Source organism: Gavia stellata, chromosome 6, assembly GCF_030936135.1.
Source record: "Gavia stellata isolate bGavSte3 chromosome 6, bGavSte3.hap2, whole genome shotgun sequence".
Lineage (NCBI taxonomy): Eukaryota > Metazoa > Chordata > Aves > Gaviiformes > Gaviidae > Gavia > Gavia stellata.
Genome location: NC_082599.1, coordinates 3128540 through 3153804, shown reverse-complemented (window position 1 = coordinate 3153804; position 25265 = coordinate 3128540). Strand labels below are relative to the sequence as shown.

Below are 25265 nucleotides of genomic sequence, written 5' to 3'. Positions count from 1 at the left end.
TCTACCTTTAATGTCTTCCTTCTCTTTTTTTCATCATCTCAAAGCCTTAATTCATCATTTTGCTGCCTCTTCCCAAAGATGCTCAGCTCATACAGCTGGTTTCCTTTGCAACCAGAGGGTCAAAACCATATTTCTTTCTTTGAAAGCCAAGTACATCTGTACAAGAGCAGGTAGGTTTTATAGGAAATTTTGGCAGCTGAGGAAGCCCAGGGATTAGAGAGTCAAAAGCACTTTCAGAGCTACACAAAGTAATAACACCAACAGTAGAAGAAACCATGCTCCAAGTCTTTGGAAGGGGAACACCAAAAATTGACAACCATCATACAATTCAGCAGCGTGCCCTATATATTTGAACCTTACCAGGTAACTTCCGTGCACTGAAACTGACCCTAAAGGCTCAAGCAGTTTGGACCCTGAGAACTTAAAAAACTCAACTCTTGAACTAAATGCTGTGGGAGTGCTACATAAACTCACTACTCCATAATGCTTTCATAAGTAGTTAAATTTCTTGTGCTATAGAGGAAAGGGGATGGAAATACAACCCTGCTGGAACAGAAACAACCTGGGGGAAAAAATCTCTTATGGATTAATGCAGATCCAACGCCAATGCTATCCCTCCATGTGAACAATGGTATCCATGTTACTAGAAACATTCATGCATAGGTGCATGCAAGTTGGGAGCCATGGTTGGCATATTGGTAACATCCCTGAAAGTATGGTCTAGAAAAGATACTTCAGCAAAGTGTTTCTACAACTGCTTAATCCAGGCATATGCTTTGCAAAGCTTTATATTGGGGCTTTCTAATGAGGTTGAAGTGTTTTAAAACAAAATTATTAAAATAGCTGCCCGTGTCCTTCTGGATGTTAGTTCAGCACATTTTCACTTTACTTTCAGACCAGTTTCAACTTAGGAATTTTCAAAAGCAGAGCTTTATTTTCACAAAACAATGCCAGCTTTGCAGTACTGTCACAGTGATATGGAGAGCCTGCTTTGACTATCAATCTGTAAATTGCTTTGGTTAAAGTGAGGAGAGTGAAATTTAAAAAAAACCCACCAACACGAGTGCAAATTCTGTGCTCAGCCAAATGGAAGTCTGTTGAAAGGAGTGTCCATGAACCATTATGTTGGTTGAAGCCTTAGAGACAAACAAGTCAGCTATGCAGATAGATCAGCAGATATGTAGCTAATTATATAGATTTTTAAAGTGTTTTTACTGGTGCTTCTAATAATAACCTTGATTACTAAAACTGAAGGGATTTTTAGAGTATAATTTCCTTTTCTTCTAATTAAATCTCTTGATTGACTTTTCTGCTCAGAATTAATGACAAACAGAAACCTGCCTGGGCAGTGTGTATTTCTGTTTACATATATTTTTGCTATGTGGTTTTCATTTGGGAACAGTCTGGTGTGTTTAAATTATCAACAGGGCAGTCAGGGAATATGCCTTCACTCTCTTTTGCTCTGACTAAAAAAAAGTACAAGAATTCTATCATTGCTGGAGTTCAGGAGAAAATTAGCTTGACTTTAGCACTTCTCTAGGCTATGGTAAAAATTGTTTTTAAAAGTCTGTCCTTTTTATGGGAGAAGGGTACTTGCAGTCAATTAGCTCCCTTCCTGGTTGGGTACCCGGTCAAGAGGGGACAGAAGTGAAAAGGAGATGGACATTCAGATGGTCAGGTACCAGGGGATTTTAGGCTGAACTCAGTGGCTTTACTAAGTGTGCATAGACTAAGCTTTACAAATCAGTCCTTTCCAGGCAAGTGAGACATAGGGACATGCATTTCTGGATCCTAAATGACTCTAGGTAGGAGTATAGAACCAAGATTATCAGCTCAGCCAAGAATGTGCCTTCCAAGCATTGCCCAGTAAATGAAATTTAGATGGGCAAGGTAGAAGGTGCCTGGGAAAACAAAGAGCTCATTTCCTAAACTTAGGTGCCTCTTTCCACTTCAGCTGCATTTTTGGGAGAAGAGTAATCTCATCGAATATTAGAGTGCAATTCATCCTACCCCAGGGAGGGAGGATGAGATAAGTAGCATGAACTGCCCTCCAGAAGTGCCTCTGTCTTTCCATTGCATTAAAAGAGGGAGGCAGGCAGCTAACATTGACCAGGAACTGTGTTCATGTCACCTGCCTTCTGATACCTGCAACATGGACATCTCCAGCTGATGTACTCACCCCAGCCTGCTTTTGTAATCAGTCAGTGGAGAGAAACAGGCACTTCTAGGGCACGATTCATCTGCCCATTTTAGATGTCTGCTTTGGGAGGAGATGAATCATGGCCTTGCCTCCATAGACTTTATTGGCTAGACTATCAAGACAGCTTGGGTGACTGTTTGAGTGGGATATGTCTGCACTGTAAAAGTCTCCAGATGAATCATGCCATGGTACCTAACAACTGGGATGGCTAAGTTCCTTGAAAAAGGCCCACCCAGGAAAGCTAAGTGCTGTGCTGAAGCCCGTGCAAAGAGCTCAGCTGTAGGAAGGAGGCAAGTTCCTGCAGGAGCCTGCAGGAACCCACAGGAGAAGACCAAGGAAAGGACCCAGTTAACTTGTTTTTCCTATCTAAGTGGCTTGATGTGGGTTTTCTTGAGCTTTAGATTAATTCAGGGAACAACTAGTGGCAGAGAAGCACCTGTGAAATGGAGCCCATGCCAAGCCAAAGGGTGTTTTCACTTTGACTGCACTGTGTACATTTTTGTTTCATTGTTAAATTATATAGAAAACACTGGATCACAGTTTCTGGACTAAAGACACCTTCCAAAACACTGTTTCAGGCTTCAGAGGACTTGTTGAATGTGTTGCCCCTGTGGCCTTGTTGGGAATGCAGAGTCTTAGGGTGCCACGTCTCCAAATCTCAACCCGTTCAACCCCCTGAGGACTGGGAGTTAGGAGGTGTTCACAGATGCCAACCTTAGGCTCAGGAGCTAGCTGGTCCTATCTCTGTAAACAATGGGGAGAGACAGATGCCTTCGCTGAAGCCTCCAGAGAAAAGCACTAACTTAGTTGCTCTCACTCATCCTTCAGAGAACAGTTCAGCCACTGACTATACAGGGAGCCCAGGATGTGGACACTTTCCAGTGTCTAAAGTTAACTTTGGTGGAAACATCTGTAGCATTTGTTCCCACATCAACTAGAGTCACCAGCATCCTTCCCAAAGCTTTCAAAAGTGCCCCATCCAGTTCCCACCAAAGATAAAGTATCCACTGAGATAGAATCAACGTGCTGTAGGCTCCATCCATCATGTTATGAAGCCAGGAGGATTTTCTTGAGCTATTTCAATAGGACCTGGATGAAGTTTTAGGATTCCAGTCTCATAAATTTTAATTATGTGAACAGCCAAACTCATGCCTGTCTCTATGTTTCTTGGTGGTTACTACAGTGGTAGAGCGAAAATACCAGTCATAGGAAGAGGAGTTTATAGGTTGGTGCCCTCAACTATTCGTTTCCGTTGCTGGGAAGATCATCTAAGATTAAAAAAATAAAAACATGTAGAAATACTTTTAATTGCTTTTCACACTGCTCCCTTCTCAATACAGTAGGGAAACAGTCACACCTTGCTTTGATCTATGTTACAGTCTGCAAAGTTTAATCTGCAAAAGACAATCTCCAGCAAGAGTCTTGTTCTCAAGGCGTCATCAGGCACTGAGACAGTGTAATGCAAATTTGGCATTTCATGGAGGAGTGTGTAGTCACTTGACTTTCAGCTGAAGATACAGGGTGGAATCTCAAAACGTCTCTCCATAAACAGTGCCTCTGCTGTTAAACACAGCTAAGCACAGCCCTCTCCCTAGCTCACTCGCAGATTCTGGGGTGTGATAACATCTGTCAGAGCACCCTCTTTTGGTCTCCACTTTGCTTCCAGCTTCCAGGTGTAAACACTTTCTCCCTCCCTCGAAAGTCAATTTATCTTTAGGAGAACCAAGTTCTTGCAGCTTCCTGTCATTTTTATTGATCATGAGGTATGAACCTTATGAAGCTTCCAACCTTCCCCCCAAAACAACAACAACCCAACAACCAAAACCTTTAGAAAAGATTGGGAAAGTCTATAAAGATCAGAATCTCATTTCAGTGTTACTCAACTCTCTAGCAGCACCCATCATTCATTTTTCTCACTGTTTCCAGTGATTAAACCTGTCCCCTGCATTTTTCCACTCTCCTGCGATCTGCTTCTAAACTGTCTTCTGCATGTGGCTAATTCTGAAAATGCGGTGTCGAGAAATGGGCCCAGTGTTGTCTATTGTCGTCTAACCAGGCATTATCTTCAAATTTCCACTGCAGAATTCATGAAGCACTCAAGTTTACACACACACTCATCCCCAGAAGAGGTACTGCTCAATTTTGAACCAAGGGAAAGGGTCAAAGAGCTGTTCTTTTTAAACCAATTAGCCTTTTCTTCCCATTAGCTCAGGAGGAGCCATGAAAACACTACTCTATGTCCACAGCCAAATTTCTTGGCTTATCTTTACGCCTTGCATGCCCTGAAGTGTTTAATTCAACCTTCAGTGAGCATTTTTCTTTGCCAACACACCTAGAGAGCTCTTCATTTCCCTTATCTCAATCTATCTGCTCCTTCAGCAGAGCCGTTGTAAATAACTACCTGGCCACCTTCTTAATAAATTACATGTACCCTCCCTCTTGGAATGGACACCCCAGCCAATGTATGAGGAAGAAATATGCAGGGAATATATGCTCATAGCTTTTTCAGAAAAAGAGGCTTCAGTTCTGGATGACCTTGCTGTACAGCACCACTCTACTGACTTTTCAAGGCCACTACCTTCTCAGTATGGCTGTCAAAAGTCCTTGACACATCAGTAGCAGCATGTAGAGGCGCGTATACCTACTTGCTTCTTCCTGAATTCTGTTATTCTTGAACTCGGTAGGAGCTCTGCTTTGCTATTCATCTTGGAGAGGCCTTTTGCTGGCTCGAAGTGCTGCTGAGAGCTTCCTCAGTGGACGTTCTTCTGGGGTCCCCGGCACAGGTAAAATAACTGCATTTAATAATGTTGTACAGCAAGAGTGTGACTTGTCTAATGAGCCAGGATAAGACCCAGACAGCACTTAAGTCCCCACTGAATATTGAGAACTGAGCGATAGCAGTGACTTTGCTCCTTTTGTCTTACGCAGGTGCAAGGTGGCAGCCAGTCCTGCTGCAGAAGTTAAGTCAAAGGATGTCCACCTGTTTATAATAGAGGGGATTTATGTTCACTTGCAGATGCCCTAGGTTTCCTTCCATGCTGCTCCCTTTGCATAGGATCCCCTAACTGCAGGATGTCACACCTCCTCCAAATCCTTGTTCATAATCTGTTCAGATTTCCAGAGGTTCACCTCACTCTCTTCTCCTTTCTCGCTCATTTTGGCTGCTTCTCTGTGGTGCCACATCTAACTCTTTGAAGATGAATCTCAGCTACATGATGAAGAAGGGGACAAGTTCTGCAGAGCTGTCTATCTAAGAAGATACATTCTCACAACACGCCCTTGGTATTATGACACTAAAATACTGAAATGAAGAAGGTGGCTGGAGAAGTCTTCATACGTTCTGTCAAGCTATAAGGAAAACCCATCAAGGGTTGTCTCACATCCCCTGGTACTAGGCTAAAAGGGCTCAGAGGGAAGCTGCTAGCAAGTGATGAGTGGGCAGCCCTTACTTTATCCTACAGCATCCCAGTTAGGCCCTCTGTGGTGCCCCAACCATAATCCCCCGTGGGCTGCTAACGTCAAACAGCATGAAATTCGTTTATCTGAGGCTGCCTAAAAACACATTTGGGGAGAAGTGAGCAACTAGGAGGCTGTGAAGTTTCTGAAAAATGTAGACTGCCATGAATGGCCAATGGCACCTGAATGTTCAAGAGGCTCATGGGAGCTGTAAGTCAGCCTTGATTCAGTTCCCACAAACCCTCACCACACAGGGCTGGCATACATGGCAAAAGAATGATGGTGCCTGCCTAACATGGACAACTGGAAGCTGGGAAGAATACCCCAGAGCTAGGGACCAGGCACAGGAGAAGTAGTTGAGCCTACCGTGTCTTTTACGCTCTGATAGCAGCAGTTCCCAATCTCCATCAACTCTTCTGTAGAGACTTGAACCACCAGCCCAGAGGCCAGGTGGGTGGACAGGCAGAAAAATTAATAAATCTACATTCATTTAATGGCATTCTTTTTCACATAAAACCACCAATATTCTAGTATACATTGTGATTATTTTTCTGTTTTCCTAAGAAAATGAAAATAAAACCTGGAGAAATTTTAGAACAGAAAGAAAGGAAATGGAAGTTGCCAAACCCCATCATTTTAAATGGATAAGGAAAACATTCTGCTAACGAATGTCCCTCCTGGATGGAAGTGATTTTCTTCTATGACATGAAAACTATCCCAAACCCAAGCAATTACAAAATGTGGACAATAATGGAATTTTTAATTAACAGTTTAGCTGAAAATTTGAAAACCACCTTAACATAGATCAGCAAAACAATAGGTTTAGCTCTAGAAGACATGAATCAAGTAACTGATTGTCATGAAAAACATTTTTGCAGTTTGAGGGGGTCTTTTTGGTTTTGTATTGCCCAGTAATAATCAAACCTAGGCCTAAGCAGTCTAACACTAATTACAGAAGTGACATATTTTAATTCAGAAATTATGAGTGTCCATAACATTGATTGCAGTGGAGTCTTCAGCTTTTGGTCTCTGAGCATCTGGCTATTGACAGACTATTCCTAAAAGGTTCACAAATAGAACTAAGAAATATAAACTTGTTGTTAGACAGATCAAATTCACTGTGCAGGTGTCTGTCCTTCCAGAATTTTTTTATTCCAGTCTGGAAAAAAAAAAAAAGGACTGAAACCTACTGGATTAACTGTTCTTTCCACTTCTCTTGTTAGATATCTCTTCTTTCATCCTAAAGTAGAGCACAAGAGCTATATTTAAATTCTTTTTCTCTTCTAGCCCAGAAAGTATGCACATAATTTTGCGGCTGGGTCCGATCCTGCAAACACGCAGGCATGGAGGTAACTTTTCTCCCATGAATAATTCCCTCACCCTTGCCCTGCATTAATAATAATGATGGTGATGATGATGCAGCATTGTATTTCTCTAGCACCTTTCATCAGAGGATCTCTAAGCGTGGGACTCATCTCACCTGACTTTGACCATTTAAAAGTTAGGCATCTCGGCCAAGTTAGCTGTCTACTGGAGTCCATGGAGCAAGATCAGCATCTCCAGAGGGCAATTCAGCCCATCCTAAGATAGGTGCCTCAGATAGGTGGGCTGAATCACTGGAGATGCCTAGGAGGCGGCACTGGCTGTGGAAAAGTGATGAGCATAAACTAGACACCTTGTTTTTAGCTAAAGGTAGGGACCAGGAGTCTCACCCTTTTTTGCTGAATCTCAGAAATCCCTGGAGGGCTGGTAAGAGGACACCAAGGAAAGTCTTTGCTGAGAGATAGATGGCAACTATCTCTAACGTGGACCATGGCAGCTTATTTGTAACACCCATTAATAGTTTGGGTCTGGATTTGGAAAATAACATACTCAATGGCAACTTCGAGTGGATGCTAAGAAAGCAGAGTGTAATTATCTGAGTTGAGGTTTGGCCAAGACAGTGAATTCCCACAGGAGCTAAGGCACACCACAACACTCAGCACCTTCCACTCTAAGTGCAAGAGATGTTTCTCTGACTTTGTCTTCCCTTAGGATCTACAGAACAGAATAGAAGAGGAAAGAATATGAGTATTAACAACTCGGTTCCTTGAAAAAAGTCTCAGGAACTCTTTAATTACCCTAGGCAATTAACTCCTCTGTTATACATGTCATCTGAAAAACAACCCATCCAGCAGAATAATGGCCCCTCAAACCATGTTTTCAAGCCTGGCTCCAGGACACAGTGACCCTGATATTGTTTCCATACCACATCCTACATCTGGGGCTTCTCCCTGGAGGTCTCCCTGCTGAGATCTGCCTCCATCCAGCTCTATTTATCGTATAAGATTTGCCAGGATCACAGTCCAGGGTATTAGAGATGTAGAAGCCTTAACATTTTAATCTGCCACCTACACTGCAGTTTATGAGAGCTGTAAATCCCGTGGTTATAATGAACTCATCTAATGATATTGCTGATGGATAAATTTACCTGGGATGAGGAACAACAGTTACTTGCAAATGAAAGAAGAGTAATTTAAAGTTTCATGTAAACACCTTTGCTGCCTTACTTCTGACTTCTCCCAGCCTAACCCCTATCAGGGTTTCATGACAAATGGAAAGTATGCATATACGTGTGTTTGCGATGCAACAACTGGCTGGCCTGTGAGAGAACCTGCCTCTTTCTACCCAGTATAATGCTTATATACCTTGGGCATTGGAATCAAGTTTTAAATGAAAATAGATCAAATTTTCCAGGTCAGGTGTGCTAAATTATGGGAATGGAGGGAAGAGAGGAGGCAACATATTAGGCAGTGAAAAATGCCTACAGTATTTAAAGATATTTAGACTTCTACTATGAATTTCAATAATAATTAGGAGCGTGGCTAGTCTTAACCCTCCTAGTTTCCCCCCACCCCCAAAGCATCCCAACTTGAACCTTTTTTAAATGATCAGCAATATAAATTACATATTGTGGTTTCAAACCTCTCATTAGTGCTCATCCCCCTGAACTGAGGTCTGTTCTGGGCTATGTCAGTGCTAAATACCTTGGAGGACTGGGCTCAAAGACCTCAGATCCTTGCAAAGATTGGATTTGGACTTCTAAATTGCTTCTAAAGTGCTTAAGTGCTTGGGGGAATTTTATCCTGAAACTCCTTAGTGATGAAGGCAGTTTTGAAATGAGAACCGTGGATGGAAAGCTCTGTCATTGTGGTGTTTGGGTAACCCTATAAGAACAACACGATTTTCATTGTCCACTGTTCTAATACAGCAAGTTACTTATATTTCTCACCCTTTCCTCCAAGAATGTATTTTGAACATGCATTTGGTCATGCTAAACACACACGCATACCCTCACTCAGTTGTGCACACACACACACACGTCTGAGAGTTCCTTCTTTGGCTTTCACTGAGTCATCAGGCTCACCAAATGTGTGAACTCACGCTATAATGTTCTCCCAGAAAAATAACAAATTGATTTCATTTTTACAGGCTACAGCATGCTATATAATTGGAGACACTGCCTTGTCAACTCAGACCGGTCTGACCCGACCAGAGACATTGCTTACAGCTGTTTACGGAGCCATAAAGTTTCCTCCTCTTTGTTTTTCCTTCCTTTTGCACTCTCTCTCTCTCTTTTTTCTTTTCCCTTCTCCCTCTAATGAATCCTACGGCTACTTTTCGTTCTGGTCATAAAATACTGTTAAGGAAAATGCAGGAAGCCTTGATTTAGAAAAGCACTTCAGTCTGCACTTCAAGTTAACGCTGTAATCAATGGGACTTAAGCACATATTTAAAACTGAGCATGTGTTTAAGGACTTTTATTGCACCAAGACAGCCAGTAAGGAACTTTCTGTTACACTTGCGTGTGCTTTTTTTTTAATTATCGATACCAAATTAGAGGTTTTGATTGAGCAATCTCAGGGACTGTTTCCTTTTCAGACCCAGAGCACAGCTCCAGTTGCATCAGGAATTTTGCCTTTTCTCATTGTCGCTGTGTCCAAACCCTGATCATTTGAGGAAGAGCAAACTCCTACACTAGTTTATCTACTCTACTGAAACTGCCTGTTAGGACTGGGCACTTTTTTTCTTTTTACATGAATCTATATTCCATAAAAACACATATATATAAAAAAATCCCACCTGAAAACTTCTGAGTATTTTTCACATATCTATGTAGTTTGCCATACTTGCCAAGCACCCAGAATAAGTTTAATTCTTCTGACCATTGTAAAAATACAGTTTTATGGATGGTGGTTTTGCATACAATTTTACTTTGTGTAAAAATCTTTTATGTTTATCTTAAAATACTCAGAACCTCAAAACTTAAGTGAAATATTTTGATTTCTGTGGAAAAAGAATTTCTGATCAAATGCTAGATTTTCCAACCATGAAAAAGATGCTTCCATTTTGAACTACTGAACTGAAAAAAAAAGAAGATCCCAAACCCGAAAGAGCTTTTCATCTCATTGTGCTATCCATCAAAAAACCATTTAAGTACTTTGCAATAAATTATGGTTGTGCTTTCTTTCATATCATCCATTCATCACAGAATCTGCTCCTCCTTTGGTCTGAAATGCCACAAGACTCATCTCATTCAATCCCTCTGAAAGGCTCAAGGACTGATCAATACCAAATCAACTGTTCCAAAGTCATACATAGATATGAACACATCTTACACCCTCTTTGAGGACTGTTTCTGTACACAGGGTAGACTTAGGACTAAGGAGAATATTTATCTGGATCTTGGTCCAAACATGTATGGGAAAGGAACATGAGAGCTGGTCAGGGAAGAAAAACTTTCTTCCAAAAATACATTGAAACTTTTCAGGTCTGTAGTTTTCTTTTTAGAAAAAAGTGGAAAACAGCAGAGGGCAGAGACCTCCTTAACTTCCCCTTCCCTCTGTTTTGGAAGGGCTGCAGCAAAAGATGACCTGTTATTAGACAACAGAGAATCCACGTAGAGAAAGGCTATGAGGAACACTCCAACCCAAAGGGAAGTCAACTCTTATTTAGAGCTGAACTCTTGCAAGACTGCCATGAGACAAAAGCTCAGACTTTTTTTGCTGCTTATAAAACTATTTTGTAAAATGAAATGGCAATTTCTGCTGCAACAGAACAACTGGATTTTTTTTTTTTTTTTTTTTTTTTTTTTTTTTTTTTGCAAAGAAACTACTTTGCATGGGAAAAAATCCTCATGGCTCCTTGACATGTTTCAGCTAGATCTCAGTAAAATTAAGGAGGTACAGACTGATGAGTCGCTCAAAGGTACAGGAAAAATGCCAGTGTATGTCCTGGCATTTGTATACACTTCGAGAGAGAAAAATACTCTCTCAAAGATCATTTCTCACAACAGAAAGAATAACAACAGCAATAAAACCTGATGCAGAGAAAGAAGAGAAAGATTTAATTTGCTTCACAGCACTGACTTTTACCATTGTTTGCGGATACCTCTTGTCTACTGAAATGGATATATTGAGTCTCCTTCAGCTCAAAATTTATCCTGGTGTGAATGGAACAGGCAGGGATGTTTCAGCCATAAGGCAGCTTAATTTTCTTGGGCTGCTAAGCGAAACCCCTCAACTTCCTACATCTATGGCAATGACCTAACATTAAGTCAAGGATTTATAATCTGGTTTTGAGATAGGAAGCCCTATATATATGTGATGTGAATCTATTCACTACCAGCTTGCTTTTCTTAGCCATCTTCTGTGGACTTTTAAGTAACAGGCTACCCACTCCAAGGGTCTCCAGATCTCTTGGTTGAAAAAAGGTGATTTGCATGAAAAGCTCTTCCAGTCTTTTGAGTGATCAAGCAACAGACCCGGTCTGATTTCCTGGAACACGGCTGGAGAATTACGGCACCATGTGTGCATCACCAGACAACACAGAGAAGGACCAAGCTTTCTTCTGCAGGCTCCTCTCCCTAAACTTGATGGAGTTTGGTGTTCGCACACCAGGAGCCGTGGCTCTAAGAGTTTCTTCTCCAAGTGACTCAGCAGATGCAGTGCCTTGATGTTCCTCAGAAAAACATAACTGTTCTCCAGCCTGGCAACTTCTCAGTGCGATGGGTGACTCAGTGCCTGGCTGAAAAAAGGCTGGCGGTGGTCAGGCTGATGAACGGGGGAGAAACTCGGGTGAGAAAGGAAGCGTGTAGGAGGGGTAGGATTTGGAGGAAAGAAAGTGGGTAGGGAGTTGTCCTTGGAGCAGGAGAAATCAACCCAAATCTCTGACTTGGAGGATGAAATAAGATGCTGGGTGGGTGAAGAGCAAAGCAGCATAGCACGGGGCTTGTTTTCCCTGGTTGGTGTGGGTAAATGACCCCTCAGTGCTCGGGGCAAGGAGCCTCCCGCAGAAGGACTCTCACAGGGTGGCAGCAGCCGGGAGCCGCACCTGCAGACCTCTGTGCAGCATCGGAGCCTTAATGATTTCTTTCTGAAAGTGGCTGGGGAAATGCAGACAGGCTGCCAGATAGTGATCAGCTCGCGGAGGGGTGATCACTATTAGGCAAAGATACCAGCTTTGACATGCAGCGAGGGAAGCAGCCAAGAATTTGGAAAGCAATCCCAGCTTTTTGCTGCACGTTCCTCTGCCAAGATACCTCCTGTGTTTACTTTAGAAACCAGAGATGAGCCCTCCTCTTCATAAGAATAATAATAAAGCTGCAGGGTCACTCAGCTTAGCAGATGGATTCCTTCCAGCTTGGATTTCTCTTCGTTACCTGCAGAATTGATGCACTGATGTATCTGGGGGATTATGCAATGTTAATAATTAGGTTTCACAGGAGATCTGAACAGCGACAATGCGAGGCTGTGGGAAGGAAGCTCCACTGGAGAAAACCAAATCGACCCATGGACCTCACGTGGAACCTGTGGACTTTGCTCTGGTCTAAGGAGCCTGAGTAGCCACAGGGACCACGCAGCCCTCTGCAGCAGGAGCTCAAAGCTTGCCAGCAAGATGCTCTCGATGCAACAGAAGCAGCTCTGTCTCGCCAAAGAGCTGCAGGAGCAATCAACCAGACTGCTCACTCTCCAGTTTTCAGCTTTCCCGTGCTCATAGATCCTAAATATCTAGCGGTGCCTATAGTAGCAGGGTCAGAGACCGAAAATCTGCAGGAATATTCCCTTGCATTTCCTTTCCAATCAAAACCTTAAGCTCTGGATGCGATTGTGCCAAAATCCTTGAAAACTGAAGCTCCCACAAAGCTTTTTGTGTGTTTTTGCAATTTTCTTCCGTGATGCACAGGTAGTATACAGAACACTAAACCTGCGCCATTGTTGGGTTTAACCTGCTAAGGTTCTATTTTTTACTTTAAAAGAATGAAATGTTTTGTTGCAGTACAAGTAGCTTATTTTCCACATTGAAACAACTTTTAGCATTATAATTTCTTACTGTAGTCCTGCACGCATTAGAACATTGAAAAGTAGAAATCTAAAGGAGATATTTTGACTGGACAGAAATATTTAACTGAAGAAATCACTCAGAATTTTAGCAACTTTTTTTGATTAAGAAGTAAAGAAATTTCCAACTGTCCACATTGCCTGGAAAAGAGAAAGTTGAGTTTTCAAGGATTTTTACAGGAACCACACATTAAACTGTTTGCAGATGCTACAACTACTACCTTCAAAGGCCCTGCACAACTCTGGGTTTTACTACGATGTTCAACTAATTAATTAATGGAACTCAGTTTCACAAATTATCATTGAGGTTCAGGGCTTAGCAGGAACAAGAAGGGATCAGCTATTTTACACAAAGCAGGAACACCTGGAGATTTGACAGCACAAAGATGCCAGGGTTTTAAAGGTTTCTAAGCACTTCATCTACAGGACATTAGCCCATTTATAACCACCTAGGAGGGCAAAGAGGAAGCTTTCTTTGGAAGGAACAGTCTATTCCTTAAATGCAAGTCTGAAAATGGCAATGGGAGCAAAACTATGAACACAAGAACATGTTTACCCTTGATGCCACCATCAGATGTTTTCTGTCTTCTGTTCCCTTCCCTTGCTGCGTGTACCCACGCAGAGGCACACCTATTGACACATCCCTGTCTGTGGAGACACGATTTAAAATTTCTCTGCTCTAGTGCACACAAGCATCGACCAGAAACATCGAATGCTCTCAAGGAACTCTTTCTTATATCTTTTTTTCCTACTAATATGACTAATAATATTTGGAAATGAGAAGCTCAGAACTAGGTAGGTCAAATTTCCAAAATCTGGGGAGGTATTTTAAGACATCCAAGGGTCAGTTTGGTTGACTGCACACGGGCATCTCACACTGTTCCAGCTACGCTTGGAGATCCTACCTGGCTCCCAGCTGCCACACCAAAAGGGCACAGGTCTTCTTCTGTAGGACCTGTGTGGTAGCTGCCAGCCCCACAGTAGCACTGGGAATCTGTGGCAGAACTGGGTGCCTTGATGTGGCCCACTCAGCTGGGTGGGATTCAGCTCAAACCACTGTAGAAGGCTACAGCATAGACCTGAGCTAGCCATCCTATGTTTCCCATGCGTCCAATGGAAAGGAAAGGGCACAATTAGGACACAAGTAATTTGGCCTAGTTTAGATATCTATTTCAATATGAAGTTAAGTCATGTGCTGGACTCCCCTGGCTATAAAAAAGTTATACCTCAGGTGTGAATTACCTACGCTGTAGGTGTTCAGTGAGATGAATGCCACCTTGAACTGAGGATCATGTGGTCAGGTGATAAACAGGAGGTTTGTATTCACCTGTACCAAGCCCTTTGGTCAAACAAAGACTTGGTTCTGGAGGAGCTCCAGAGAGACTTGCTGAGAGGAGAAGCAGGGTTGCAGTGGGGTAGGAACCCCCTCCATGGGAAATATGACAAATACGGGAACAGAGACCCAAATCCAGTGATTTCCACTATAGCCCAAGCCAGGATAGGGGGACTCTAGCTGGGACACAAACTTCTGAACTGACGATTCAGCACTGTTCCCTTCACTTGCCTCCTTGTGAGATAGCTTTCCTCAACTGAGGCATGGGAACTGGTGAGAGGCAATCACAAAAGTCTAGGAATTCTGCCTGTTTCTCTTCAACAGCATTGTAATCTTACTGATTCATCAATGTATACACTTTTCAAGCTAGGCCACCCATTAGCTCCTCTATACCACTGGCCGTTGCTAAATCACCTCCTTCAGAAAGGTACCCAGTCTTGATCCAAAGATATCCAGAGATGGGGAATCTACCAGTTCCCCTGGGGATGTGCTAACTTGTGGCAGCAGTGGCAATCGTAGACCACAGTGTAGAGACTTGTGCAAAAGGAATATGGCTTTCCAGACGTGGGCCTTGCAGGTGCTAATTTTGACTCCACTGAAATCAGTGAGACCTGAATCTTGTCTAGAAGAGGAAGCAAGAAAGGGAAGACCGTCTGTCCCCCATAATTTTTAATCTGGTTTTGGTTTGCTTCCTTAAAAATAATAATTAGAGGCTTCACCCACTCCCTACAAGAGATCATTTATTCCTTCTGCTGAAAAACGAGTTTGTAAGGAAATATGTTGGAGCTCTCCTGGAGGTGCTTCTGCTGGGTATTCACTTTAATGAGGGTGATCTCACCAGCTGAAGAGGGAGTTGGTGGTGGGGAGGAGGGGAAGGTTTGCACTGTTTAAGGAGGCTTCATGGGGGAGGATGGGGACCTACCTCCCCTCCACCCCATGCTGCTTTCCCCTCAGCTCTCCACCACCCTAACCCCCTTTTACTTTCTGAGCAGCAAGCTGCTGCTGCTGCTGCTGGTGTTATTGACACATATTTCAAACAAGCCCGTGCAAGGGACTCGAGACACATTACATTGCACATGGTGCCCCGGGCCACAGATTCGCCTCCTTACACCGACAGCACGTTTTGCTTCATAAAGAATGTGCAGGCCTTCACCTGGAGCTATTTATCTGGTGTGCTCAGAAGAAATAAGAGAGAGGGAGAAAGCCCTACATGCCCATGTTGGCTGTTAACCCCGTACTACATACCCCATAAGTGGCAAAACATTGACCTCTCTCTGCTTGAGGTCTGCTGATGAACCTGGACGGATGCCTGCAGTCCATTCCCCATCTTTCTGTGCACCTGCATTTAGGAAAACGGCTTCTTGCACCTCTTTGTAACTTCACCGACCCATTCATCCAGCTCCTAGAACGTGCTCCATCATGGAGCACAATCAGAGCTCGCAGACTCTAGTATCACCCTGGAAGAGGAAGACTATCTATCTGGTGAATAAAAGTTGCTGATAAACACCTCTTTCCAGGATCAGGATAATCTTCCCTTGCTGTTAGCAACATTTTTTTTTTCCTGCTTTCTCTAAATCTTTCCATCATTGTTATTATAATGATAATAACAACAATTATTACTATTATGCCTTGAACTTGAGTCTAAGATTAGGGCTCCCATTGTGTTAAGAGCTTGATGGAGGAATGTGAAGGAGCCGATGCCTGCTGCAGAAAGTTCATTGGCTTCATTCAGGCAGGACATGAAGGGGTGAACGAAACAGAGAAAAAGGGCCAGGAATGAGGTAGGATGAGAGGCAGCAGTAAGTAGAAAATGAAGAGCAGTTAGCAGAATAGCAGGAGTCAGCACTGGTGCCTTGCCTAAGCAAACCCCGCTCCTTGTCTGTGTCCACACATGTCAAATCTCGGCAGGGAGAAGGGGAATGCTCCCTTGAATTTCCCAGCTGCAGAAATGTGGATTTTTTTGACATAGCAGTAGGAGAGCCTTTAGCAGCTACACACAGGTCTGATAGCTGCCGTAGCCTCTTCACTGATAGAGCTCTGCTCCAAGTATGTCAAATGCCCAGAAAAAATCTTCCTCTGTGGCAAGACCAGGGTGGAGAGCTTTCCACCACAAAACCCCTACATTACTCTTACCTTGAGAAGGGATGTCTGCAGTCATGTCCCTTTTGGGGGCTGGAAAGCTGCCAGGGATCTGGGGTAAGGAGTTGCTAACATCGTGCCATACTAATAATTCTTCATTTCACCCACCTTTTTTTCTGTCTCTTTAGATTAGATTTGAAGCGCTTCAGGGCAGGGACTGTCTCTTGCTATATGCGCATACGGTGCTTAGGACAAGGAGCCTTTCGACTTCCTTGGAACGGGCAACTGCTAATGTATTGCAATTAATAAATAATTGGAAAGATCTGGAAAGGTGAGATGTGAGATGACAACAGTCTGACTGAGAGGGGCTGGGAAGGTTCTAAAATTTTTTGAAAGCTTTTTTATTTGGCAAATGGTAAAAAAATGCACACATTTCCTGGATGTATAGAGGAAAAAGAAATTAATGCCTCTACCTGGACTGTGACACATGAGCACTGAACTACAGCCTAGGTCAGGGAGGGTAAAAGAACAGTCTGTCCAGGTGGAGTGGCATGGGAAATTTAGGTAAAGTGAATGTAATTCCCCAAGTGAACATCTTTGCTTTTCCAAAAAAAAAAAAAAAAGACAATGTAGGTGAAATCCCATGGGATAGTTTAAAAATCATCCATCAGCTTATAAGGCTGCCCATGAATCTCAGACTCGCTCCATTTCTACATGCACTCAAAAACAATGTGAGAAGAGTGGGAAATTGTGAACATAGTGAATATAAATTAGGACTAAGTGAGGCAGATAAGTAAGTGATAAGGGAAGCTCAAGCTTCAGTGAATAATCCGTGCTAAGAACATGAGAATGACCCATAAATAATTATTTAATGTATTGTTAGAGAATATACAGAGATATTCACACACACTCATACACAAACATACATTTATAGTCCCTAATAATATATTAACCATATGTAGATAAACAAGGAGATAAAGAATGAAGAGAATCTCGGATATTTCTGGATAACTGCTGTTAACATTTGTAATAAATCTCGAAGTGATGATGGAAAACAAGAGAATGCCAAATAGGTTAGGAATCTACTGCGTTGTTAAAGAGCAAATGGATAACTGTAAATCTGTTATCTGGCCCAAAAGGGAAATGGATGATACAAGACTGAACCCATAGAGAATGAAAGAATTGTAATATAATTAGTGGTGGTAACCACAGTTATATGGAAAATTAATTTCATGCAATTTTTAAATGAGATTGTTAAACATAGGTGATAAAAGTAATTCTGTTGAGATAGCATTCTTCTCAGAACATAAAGAAAAAGAGCAAATAAAGAATTCAAAGTGGTAATATATAGGATCAATACAGTACAGAATAAATAGATGCACAGCTGACAGCTCTCCAGTATCATTCTGCTAGGCAATCATCATCAGATGGAGCTGTTTCTAACTGAAACTCTCTGAGACCATCTCAGTGCTATTCAACTTTCTTACCAATGGTCCAAAAAAACCTCCATCACATCATGATTGAAAAAGTCTGTAGGATACTGAAGCACGGGGGGGAGTGAGAGTGAAGGATACGGACAGGGCAGCAGCACAATGTGAGGGATCAGGATGTGTCCACCTATAGCCACCTTCATGCTCCAGATGCCAAGACAGGCTTGCAGGAGCGACATAAGCCATGTCGAGGCTCCAAGAGGATGCAGGGATTTGAGGACCAACCCCCGTGATGTCAATGCTGAGCACAACAGGGCTGGCTAGGAGAGTGAAGACGGAGGAGAGTATAACCTTTGCACACAGCTCTGGTGAGGACACTACCAAAATACTACATCCAGATGTACTGAAAAGCTCAAGAAGGCCCCAGAGAAGCAGAAAAACATCTAAGTGTGAGAGAGGAATGACTGATTCATACCATCTGCAGTCCACAGCTGCTACATCATTCCTCCCTTTACAGACAATGAAGAAAGCAGACACAGGATTGAAGCCAGTCACATACAGGAGATGCTTTGAATATTACTGAAGCTTCTTTCTGGTGAGTCAGAGAGAGCTAGAGTTTTGACCCGAGTTATTCATTACTTTCTTGATCTCCAATGCCATAGTACGCACCGATAAGTTCCTCTAAGGTCTAAGAATAGTGGTCTAAATGAGAACTACAGGAATTTTAGGAAATGCCGCCTTGAACAGCTTTCTAAATGCTCTAGCTCAAACACAAGTTATTAGACCGGAGGAGTGACCAGCTGAAGCTCTCAGAAATCGTGGTCGTAATGGTCCTGAAGAGACAGAATCATCCTAAGATTTCCTTGAAGGCTTCCCACCCAAGTAGTGACACAACCTCCTTATTGTTTTAGGCAAGGAATCTGACACGATCAGGCCCAAGATGGTCCATGGCTTCAGGCCATAAATTCTCCTATCACCAAGTGCTACAAAATTCTCTGATCAGAGGAGCATTCACCACAAGCCCTCAAAGGGCTGAGTACCAAGATCTGCCTTAGACAATGGGATGTAATATATCTACAACCATATAAATAGCTGGTTGGATGAGAGCTGGATAAGATCATGGCTTTACAATGCTGTCCCTCCTGCTTTTAACCCATCCCAGCATTGGCTGAACCCAGGATGTGGCAAGCCTTAAAGGGATTTATGCCTTGAAATTACCAGCCTTCTTCAGCCTTACAGGAATAAGGATGTTGATTCTCACCAGCAAATTGCTCCCACTCAGCACTGACTTTCCTTGTTGATCCTTTTAGCACCACCTTTTTGTTTAGAGCATCTAATCACTTATCAGCAAAGGTCCTAAACTAAAAACGCTGTTTGGAAACATCTCAGTTGTGGCCCTTTCATTCCATTGTCCTGTGGCATCCTGCTCAAGAAAGGCTTTTGCACCCCAGACTCTCCCTGTAATTGATACTCTACTCAGTTTGGGTTGTCATTGTGAAAGACACCCTGTGCTAGCAGAAGGAAAGGAATTGCCTTGCTGCAATTTCTATGCTGCTTGCTGTGACAGGACAGAAATGTCTCTTCGGTACCCAGAGTTTGGTTGGCGCCAGAGCTCTGGGAACAGACTGAAAGGCGTGGGTTGTTTTTGGATGAATCATGTTTTTAATCATCAAACACTGCCAATCAGAACTGCAGCAGATTTTCCCCAGTTTTTTGTTTTACCTTAAGAATGATAATTTCAAACTCACAACTCTGGATTAAGCACAGATAGGAACTTCGCAAGCACTGACTAACGAAACCTCACAGCCCTCTTGTTCGAGATGGAGAACCTTCAACATCAAAAGATTAAGTGATTTATGAACCTGTCCTTAATGGAGCTGACATTAGATTTGAGATAATAATCCTTCCAGCGTGCACACGGATCAATTATATCAGTGACTAACTTTAATTAGGAGAGAAGATGGCGTAGTTATTAAGGCATGGGTAGAGGACTGTGGGTTCAATACCTCATTGCACAAAAAGATCCCCTGTGGACTTGAGGCAAATCAGGCATTTTGGTTTGCCTCAATTTCCCACCTGTGAAGTGGGAATAATATTACCATACACATTCATGAAAATAGTCATGTATTTAAGGAATTAAAGACAAAGGCCGTTAAGACTTAGATGATGGATTTTTAATAAATGAGGCATATTGCAGTGGTAAACTGAGGCTCATGCCAACCACAGGAACAGAAGGTAGCTGATGGATCACTGATCGTATTTTCTTCTAGAAGGGCTGCAAAGATGTACATCCTGTCTCTGCCTGTAACCAGCTGTTTAACAGTAAATATGATAGAGTGTGCAAACCTGACTTCCAAGTCACTGTAGCACCTACGAACACTATTTTGGGTGGGGGAGGCTTCACTTCTATTTTTATGTAGGAATCCCCCCACCTCATCCATAAAGTTTTCTCCTTGCAGTCTTCGGAGCACCACCAAAAGCAGTTGTTTTCTGTGGTTCCAGTAAAGCCTTGTCTGATCACTGGTGGATTTTTGTTTTTAACCTTTCAACCCACTTTACTACATAGGGCAGATGGTGGGAAGCTGGAAATTTTCTTCTCTGACTCCTAGGTAAATTACATTTGTTCCTGATTTACCCAATACCCCAGCCAAGCTATGGATCAATGAGACATAAGCAAGTATGGAAGGACAGGATGTCCCAGGTGCTTAAACATGTGGTTAAGTGTTTGGCTGAACCAAAGTTTTCATAAGGATTAAATTTAATGCAATAAAAGTGAGTAATCCCACACATGACCCAGGTTTTCCTGTGTTAGATGCTGTAACATTGGATCCTAGCCTGAAGAAATTGCTGTTGTGTTTTAAAGTAAGACTTTCAGAATTTAAAAGCATGAAAATCTTCAAATGTCTGAAAAAAAACCCCAAAACCAACAAACCACAAAAACCCCTTCCAGGTAAAACTTCCAATAAATCTATTTTCAGCTCTACTTTACCAACCATAATCAACCATTTATGTATTTAGTTCAAAATTTGTTTACTGAGGGTACTCTTCATATCAGTTACTAAGTCAGCAAAGATCTATGTGGATACTTTAGAAGTCATAGACAAAAGTGGGCACATCACGCACTTACGTTAGATGGAAGGCTTGATCCATAGCCTGATCCGTGTAGTCCAAAGACTACTGCTGAGTAGAGATCTCCAATAAAGACACCTCTAGGAAACCTCTGCCTCTGCAGCTGATTGAAGCTGGCTTAAAGGGGAGCATGATACAGCAGCCTGAGTTAGGAAATGAGAGTACCAAGGTGGAATGTTGTGTCTTTGCACAACGGATATTTTAACTGACACGTTTTCACCTATTCTTTCTATTACAGCATCCTCTTGAATTATGGACAACAGGCCAAAGTCAGCCTGCAAAGCACAAGTAGATAGAAAGCTCAGATGAACCCAGAGAAGAAGCAGCCCACGGTTGTCTAAGATCTGGTTCTCACAGAGCTGAAGGCAAAAGCCCTGACCAGACATTGGCCTTCAAGACAATCAATCACACAAATACAACGCAGATAAGAGTCCTGAGCTCACATACTCACTTGACCTCTCCTCAACCACTGTTGCATGTAGCCTGCACATTTTTACTGTCTTCTTGTATCAGCTCCTCTTCAAAACAAGTTGGAAGCTTCTGTTTCTATTTATTTTCAAGGTTACATGAGAAGAAAGCATTGGGGCAGTCAAGTCAAGCACCCTAATTTTTGAGAACGTCAATCTTCAGATTGCTTTTTCTGCTATTTCTTCTCTGTTTCACAGAGACAGGTAAGGAATCATATGGTCAAGCTGCTGGATTCAGGTGGCCACAACTGTTACATACACCGTCCCAGGAGAAACAAGTCCAGAACAGACTGTCCTCATCTGACCCAGGAGCTCAGCTCCTGAAGAATGGTAAATGAAAGGCATTTTGCATGTTCCCTTCATTGTGTGCACATCACTTCAATCTGTTTTGAGTGAAAGCAGTATTTCCTGGCAAGCCTTGGCTTCAGAGCTTTACCAGGGCTTCGGATAAAATAAAGCAGGATCTTCATCATCTTTTCATGCCCTGAGTCCCATGCATAGCTTCTGCCAGCTAACTGCTCCTGGGCACCCATACAGTGCAGACAAGATCAACTTAGCGCACAATCAAGATTCAGGGATTTGATCAAAGTGAGGAGATAAGAATCACAAAGGCCAACTTTATGACTGTGTTACCGATAAGGTGACAGAGCAGGGACTAATCTAGGTACTAGCATAATTGATAATAACCTTGGAGCTTCTCAGAGTTGTTTAATGACCCAGGAATCTGGGGAATGTTGTTGCATGGCACAATTCTTGCCATGTGCCTAACACAATCTCTACCTCGGGCTGTGAGAGGAGGCATTAGGTCAGTTAGATTGGATTGATAGGCCAATACTGAGCAAAAGGATTACTTCAGACCCAAATATTGGGTGCCTGAGATCTTGGCTCCTGGTATTCCCAGATCCTGGAATACAACATCACAAAGGTGAAGAAAAAAATATATGTATCTTGGATAATTCAGCAACTGGGAGGCAATCCAAATTCACTAGGCAAATTTGCTTATATGAGCTAGGAACCTGCATGTCACGCCTCAGCCTGGAATCAATCATATTTCAGTAGCTATGGTAAAATACGCAAACAGTGACTTCCAGCTGAGACAAGTTCAGCACAGCTCGGCCAACGGGGTGGAGGCTCCATTTTTGACTCACCTAATAGAGTTACTGCCTAAGGACCATGAGGGTCTCTGTGCAATGTACGCATGAGCCATGAAGTCCAGCCAATGCTGGGAGAAGGGGTGGGGAGGATCTGTTCGTGTATTTGGCCGCCAGCGGGATGGGAAGTGTGAGATTCTGCTCCTGAGCTTGTCTCAGCTGGAAGGAACTCACTGCAGACATAATTCATCCAGACTCTGTCCTCTGCAGCTTTCTGTGTAAATCTCATCCCAAGGCATTTTGGAGCAGTACATAATGTAACATGACAACACTGCTGAAATCCGGTGATCTCTGTCAGCTCTGAGGGAAGACAGATCCTCAGGTGGTGTCAACAGCAGCAGTCCTGGACTCTCAGAAAACCAGGACTCAGGTCCTTAAAGGCACTTAGCAGTCAGTCTGTCTCTAAAGATACTTATCCCACTTCGACCGTGATGACAAAACCCTTCCTCCTTCCTACCAGCTGCATACCTGTGCATTTACACAGTGATCTAAGCATTGATGGCAACTCCACAGCTAACGGGATACAGGAACTTCATCACAGGAGAGTTTGCAAGTTACATATTCCCTTCTTCTATCTGTATCTTGTCAACTCAGTCACTAAACGCTGACTCTTTGCACCGTATATATGCATTCCTTTGGCCATTTTACATGTCCTGTGAGGAGCCTCTTCTTTAACACCAATTCTTTGATGGCATGAGCATGCTGGTTGCCCAACTTTTCAGCAGGGTGTTAAAGAGAGAAGTAGCACACTGCTTAAATAGTGTTGATCCTGAGAGTCTTTTTACATCTGCTATAGGTACAGCCCTTTCACACTCTGTAAGACTGGGAAGTTGAGAAAATGACCATCTGACACTGAGGGTGTGTCCAAAGGAGGGGAATATCTAGGTCCTACTCTAGCAAGCAGCAGGAGATCACTCCTTCACTTCATCTACACTTATGAAAATCTGAAGTAAAACATTGACCTTAGCTTAGGGTCTCTGACAAATTATTATCTGTTCTCATACACACTGGAGCTTATTAAATGCTCATTTGCAGCTGAGGTAGAACCCATCTCACCTAAAATAAGCCATCTAAAATGTAGATATCTAGTCTCACCTACTCATCCAGTTCCTACTAGATTTGACGGAAGGAAAGGCACTTTCAGGGAGCAATTCAACCTACCACATCTAAGTTATTATAAACTAAGTGAGAAAAATCCCATTTGTGGAATCATAGAATCGTAGAATGGTTTGGGTTGGAAGGGACCTTTAAAGGTCATCTAGTCCAACCCCCCTGCAATGAGCAGGGACATCTTCAACTAGATCAGGTTGCTCAGAGCCCCGTCCAACCTGACCTTGAAAGTTTCCAGGGATGGGGCATCTATAACGTTGCTGGGCAACTTGTTCCAGTGTTTCACCACCCTCATTCTAAAAAATTTCTTCCTTATATCTAGTCTAAATCTACCCTCGTTTAGTTTAAAACCATTACCCCTTGTCCTATCGCTACAGGCCCTGCTAAAAAGTTTGTCCCCATCCTTTTTATAAGCCCCCTTTAAGTGTTGACAGGCTGCAATAACGTCTCCCTGGAGCCTTCGTTTCTCTAGGCTGAACAACCCCAACTTTCTCAGCCTTTCTTCATAGGAGGGGTGTTCCAGCCCTCTGATCATTTTTGTGGCCCTACTCTGGACCTGCTTCAACAGGTCCATGTCTTTCCCAGCAGAATCACCTCCCTTCTGGCCACACTTCTTTTGATGCAGCCCAGGATGCGGTTGGCTTTCTGGGCTGTCAGCGCACATTGCTGGGTCATGTCTAGCTTTTCATCCACCAGTACCCCCAAGTCCTTCTCTGCAGGGCTTGCCCTGACCCAGGTGCAGGACCTTGCACTTGGCCTTGTTGAACCTCATGAGGTTCACATGGGTCCAATTCTTGAGCTTGTCCAGGTCCCTCCGGATGGCATCCCTTCCCTCCAGCGTGTCAACCACACCACTCAGCTTGGTGTTGTCTGCAAACTTGCTGAGGGTGCACTCGATCCCACTGTCTATGTCATTGATAAAGAAATTAAACAGTACTAGTGCCAATATGGACCCCTGAGGGACACCACTTGTTACCAGTCTCCATCTGGACATTGAGCCATTGACAACTACCCTCTGGATGCAACCATCCAACCAATTCCTCACCCACTGAACAGTCCACCTATCAAATCCATATCTCACCAATTTAGAGAGAAGGATGTTGTGGGGGACCAAATACAGTTACTTATTGGGCTAGAAGATATGCTTCATAATAAACACTGTGAAGGCACACAAACCTGGTCACAGCAAATTATTGACGTCAATGGGAAATTAAGAGTTTACACACTTTGTTATACCTGGTACACAAAGTCACAAATTGGCAATTTCACCATTTTATACCTAAATAAATGAATGTCCAAGTCCTCAGGCTGAGTACCCAGATTAATGCCTAGGGACTCCATACAGTCATATCCTGAATTCCAGCTCTTCAGTAGCCTCTTTTATGTCTTTGGATATCTGCAACAGCTCCACCAAAGTCAGGGGAGCTATGGTGATTCAAACCAGCTGAAGATAAGCCCTTACTGAATTCCATAAAAAAATTACTGATTTACCTTGGTTCCACCCAGCCATAGAATAGAAACATCCATCACA

The 25265-nt window shown here is 42.9% G+C and overlaps 1 protein-coding gene across 1 annotated transcript in view; it reads right to left on the bottom strand.

Moving 5' to 3' along the window:
• The window catches only part of WNT3A (Wnt family member 3A), an 87003-nt gene that overhangs the window by 37127 nt on the left and 24611 nt on the right, over positions 1-25265 (bottom strand). The gene's annotated exons all lie outside the window — the stretch shown is intronic.